This window comes from Lotus japonicus, chromosome 2 (assembly GCF_012489685.1).
Source record: "Lotus japonicus ecotype B-129 chromosome 2, LjGifu_v1.2".
In the NCBI taxonomy this organism is placed as follows: domain Eukaryota; kingdom Viridiplantae; phylum Streptophyta; class Magnoliopsida; order Fabales; family Fabaceae; genus Lotus; species Lotus japonicus.
The window spans coordinates 16,057,376-16,062,228 of record NC_080042.1 but is presented as its reverse complement, the minus strand read 5'-3'; the positions used below and the strand labels follow the sequence as shown (position 1 = coordinate 16,062,228).

At 44.6% G+C, this 4,853-nt stretch overlaps 1 non-coding gene across 1 annotated transcript; it reads left to right on the top strand.

Moving 5' to 3' along the window:
• Positions 1–4,061: 4,061 nt before the first annotated feature.
• Positions 4,062–4,168, top strand: LOC130741554 (small nucleolar RNA R71). Its single transcript, XR_009020446.1, has one exon. It is a non-coding gene; the product is annotated as a small nucleolar RNA R71 (small nucleolar RNA).
• Positions 4,169–4,853: the final 685 nt, after the last annotated feature.

Below are 4,853 nucleotides of genomic sequence, written 5' to 3'. Positions count from 1 at the left end.
AGCTCAAGTCTATCATCCCCTACTCCAAGGTATTAAAATCCAAGGGCCCATTGTACCTAGGGTCTGATGTGCTACCTCCCCTCCAATGGAGGTCAAGATCCCTGTGTAGGTGATCTTGCCTCAAAAACATCCGCCCGAAAGCGGCCTCCATCCAAGCAGGAGAAGGGTCAGCACGTGGTGGAGTAACCACCTCATTCACCACCTCAACATTTTCTTTTTCCTCCTCTTCTTCTTCCTCTTCTTCCTCTTCTTCTTCCGCTTCCGCTGGCTCCTCAGGATCCTCTTCCTCTTCCTCCTCTTGAGGCATCCTTGCCGTCCATTCTTTATAAAGTTGAGCGATCCTCTCCTTACTGAGCAGAGGTGCCACAGGCAACCTCTTCTCAATAACATGGACTGGCCTCCTAGCTCTGTCCCTCACCGCATGAATCAAAGAGCAAATCAAGTGAGGAAAGATGGGCCGATGCTTGTCTTTACTCCTGTTGTAAAGGGAATAAATCCGACCAGCAATGATGGTGGCCACATCCATAGGATGACCTCTCAAGATGCAGTAGATGGCAACCAAAGTAACCTCTCTAACTTCATATTTGTTAGAGCTTGGAATGAGGGAATCCTGCAAAAATTCAGCCCAAACTCTAGCCAGCGGTGTCATGTCCTTTCTTCTCACAAAAATAATCTCATCATCAACTGCTTCCTAGTCCCGCCCAGGCCTAACAATCACTGCCTTCATGTCTTCCAAGATCTCCGGTGACTTCTCCTTTAAGAGCTCATGATAAGTGGCCTTCTCGGGGAAAAGCTCCTTCTCTTGGTCCTCCGTAAGGAGACCAAGATGTCTGCGAATGACTGCTGGATTGTAGTCAATCACATCTCCCCTGAACCAAGATGAATTCACCGGTGGCCTGAACCTGTCCTCTTGGTTGTCACAGTAGGTGTTCGCGTAGAACTCCCTAACCATGACCTCACAAGCAAACGGGATGGGGTTGACCCAATTCTTCCACCTCCTAATTTCCATGGCTTCTTGCATGCCCAAGAGGTCTCTTCTTCCCTCCCGATACAAAACTCCCCGCTCCTTCACACACTCCTTGTGTGCTAGGTGAGCTCGGTAAAACTCCTCCTTAACTGCTGATAGGAAGCGGGAGCGATCAAAACTCCGGGAGGTGGAGGAAGAAGCTGCAGCTCTTGTGTTGGTTCTTGCTCTTTTCACAGGCATCTGCAAAGTTGTTAGCCCATACACAAGCCACAAACGTTAGAAATGTTAGTTCAAAAATAAAAAAGAAAAGAAGAAAAAACTTTGTACAAAAGCAAAAATAAAGAACAACCTAAGAGCACCCAACAAGTTTCTTAGTGATTTTGGCAAAGAAAGAAAGACTACCACAAGCACTTGCCAAAAATCGACTAAGAGAACCCATTGAGGCATTCTATCAAACACCTTGTAAGCAAAAGCTAAACTAAGCTAATCCACAAAATCCTAACTACCCAATCCTCACAAATTTACAACCCCTTTCTAATTAAACACAAAATCAACCACCAATGAGTATAAACAACCCAAACCCAACTTGCATTAACACAAATCACTCACCCAAACCCCTTGTAATCATGCATTGCAAAACCCATGAACAAAAATGAAGGAAAGTGAAAGTTGGAACTTACCTTGACTTGAGAGTGAGTGGGTGCAAGTGAAAGGAACTTGAAACAATGCTGAACTTGGAAGCAAATGGGAGAGCCAAAGTGTGTGCAAGTGAGAAATGACAAGTGGAAATATGGTTTGGAGAGAGTGGGGTGCGTTTTTTATGAAGGAATGGGAGTAAAGAGTGGGAAAATGAAAAGGTTGGGGTTTTAAAACCCAAAATGTAAGCAAAAATACGAACAGGAGCACTCGAGCGCTCGAGGGGAACGCTCAGGCGCTCACACCAGTGCCAGAGGCAGTGCCTCTGCCACTAATTGGCGCCTAGGCGCTCAACCCAGTTTTTCCACAAAAAATTTTTTTTACTTTTTTTCTTTTTTTTTTTGAAATAACCACCTAAAATACTACAAAATTAAAAGATAGAAAATAATAAAATAAAAAGAATGGGTTGTCTCCCATTTAGCCCTAAGTTATAGTCCTAGGTGGACTCTCCTTCCAATGGTGTTAGGAAGGAAATTCCTTTCCATTGATTAACTTACCACAAGTGCAAGGAAGAAACCTTGCACAAAACCTCTGGAGTAAATCCTCCCATGAGGCAATGTCCTCTTGCTCATCAAACCAAGCTCTAGCCTCCCTTGTCAAAGAATGAGGGAAGAGTTTAATCTTCACTTCATCACTTGAAACGCCCTCAATCTTAGCAAGAGTGCTAGCTTGGGTAAACTTCACCAAATGAGCATGCAAGTTCTCGTACTTGGACCCCCCATACTTGTTACCATTAACAAGCTTGATGAGAGCCGGATGGAACTCATCAATTTGGGCATTAACTTTGGGGGTCTCTTCTGAAACCTTTGGCCTGCTTCTAATCACATCACAGACAAAATCATTGTCATGGTTAGTCTCAATCATAGGATTAAAAACAGAAAATCGTACCTTTTCCTTACCAACACGGAGAATGAGGTGACCCTTGTCAACATCAATCTTAGCTCTACCAGTAGCTAAGAAAGGTCGACCAAGAATGAGAGGAATCTTCTCATCCTCCTCCATATCAAGCACAACAAAATCCACGGGGAACACATACTTGTCCACCCGCACCATTACATCCTCCACAATCCCATATGGAGTCTTAAGGGATCGATCTGCCATTTGCAAGGAGAGCATGGTTGGGGTAACCTCCCCTAGGTTAAGCCTCTCAAACATGGTGAGCGGCATCAAATTGATGCTCGCTCCAAGATCACACAAGGCTTCCACATCCGCCATGATTTCAATTTCCACCGGAATAGTGAAACTTCCGAGGTCCCTTCTTTTCTTCGGCATCTTCCGCTGCAAAATGGCACTACATTCCTCCGTCATCAACACCGTCTCATCTACTCCCTTCAACCTTCTTCTCTCATGCAGAATATCCTTCATAAACTTAGCATATATAGGCATTTGTTCCAAAGCATCGGCAAAAGGAATACTAATGTGGAGCTTTTTGAAAACTTCAACAAATTTTGAAAACTTTTTATCTAAGCTCTTCTTAGCCAATGCTTTAGGGAACGGAACCTTGCTAGTTTCAGGAGTAAGATCAACTTCCTCTCTCACCTTAATAGGTACAACTACTTCTTCTCCCACTATCTCCTCTCTCTTTTCTCCCTCTGTTTTTTTCTTCAATTCATTCATCACACTCCCACTTCTAGTGGCTACAACAGAGGCATTCTCTTGCTTAGGATTAGGGATAGTGTCGGAAGGAAATTTACCTTGAGGTCTCTCGGCTATTTGCTTGGCCAGCTGGCCAAATTGATTCTCAAGATTTTTGATAGCCGCCTCTTGATTCTTGTAATTGTTCTCCGTCCGGTTGATGAAAGTTTCCACCAACTCTTCTAAGCTCTTCTTGGAACCACCACCTTCACCTTCTCCTCTCTCTTGAGGTTGTCTTGAGCTTTGGCCTTGGAATTCTTGGCTAGGAAATTGTCTTTGAAAACCATTTCCTTGCCCATTATTACCTTGCCTCCAAGAGAAATTAGGGTGATTCCTCCATCCTGGATTGTAAGTGTTTGAAAATGGGTCATTCCGAGCTTGACCCATAGCTTTCACTTCCTCCTCCGGTCTAGTCTCTGTGCATTCTTCGCTGTCATGTGGCCCTCCACAAGTCACGCACTCCACCTTGGCAACTCGACCACCAATCTTGGTAGTCTTCATTTGATTTTGAATCTCATTCATTTGCTTGGAGAGTTGCTTGTTGGAGGCCATAAGTTGATCATAAGCTTCAACCTCAAGGACTCCTCTTCGGGCTTGGCGATCATTACTAGAGTTCATGGCTCTTATAGCCATCTTTTCAATCAACTCATACCCCACTTGTGGAAGTAAGGCATCGAACTCTCCACTTGAAGCCGCATCCAAACCAAACCTCGAAGAATATTGGAGACCATCATAGAACTTTGCTACTTGCTCAGCTTGAGTAAGGTTATGTTGAGGACACCTCCTCAAAAGCTTCTTGAACCTCTCCCAAGCTTCATAGAGATTCTCATCGGTGGATTGAGTAAAAGTCATGATGTCATTCTTGAGTTTCCTCAAGAGGGCTCTTGGAACAAACCTCGTGGTGAACTTCTCAGCCAAGTCTTCCCAAGATGTAATGCTACCTTGGGGCTGTGAATTCAACCACTCTTCAGCAGTATCCCTCAATGAAAAAGGGAACAAACTCAAGCGGATGGTGTCCGCTGAAACATTCTGAACTCAGTAGGTGTTGCAATTGCGGATAAACCGCTCCATGTGTGCATGAGGATCTTCAAGAGCACCTCCACCATACTGATTTTGGCTCACCAAGTTAATGAATGCCGGCCTCAGCTCAAAATTTCCCGTGCCATCGGGGGAAACTATGCTGCCCGGATAATTGTAGCTCATGGCAGCCGAGGTGAGGTCTCTAAGAGAACGATTGGCATTCTCCAATTCTTGCTCTTGAAGTCTTCGAGCAAGATCCTCATTCACTCTTTCTTCAATGTGGGCTTGCATCTCCTCTTCCATCATTTGAGCAGCCATGGCTTCAAGCCTTTGCTGGGCTCGACGACGGCGAAGAGTACGTTCAGGCTCCGGATCAAACAGCAATGGATCCGTGCCAAGCCTACTGTGCATAAACTGAAATCACAAAAACAGAGAAAAGGTTAGTAACACCTATTCAATGCAATGCTTAGTAAAACAAACAAACAAACTCTTTAACTTAAATCGAAAACCACAAACAATCCCCGGCAACGGCGCC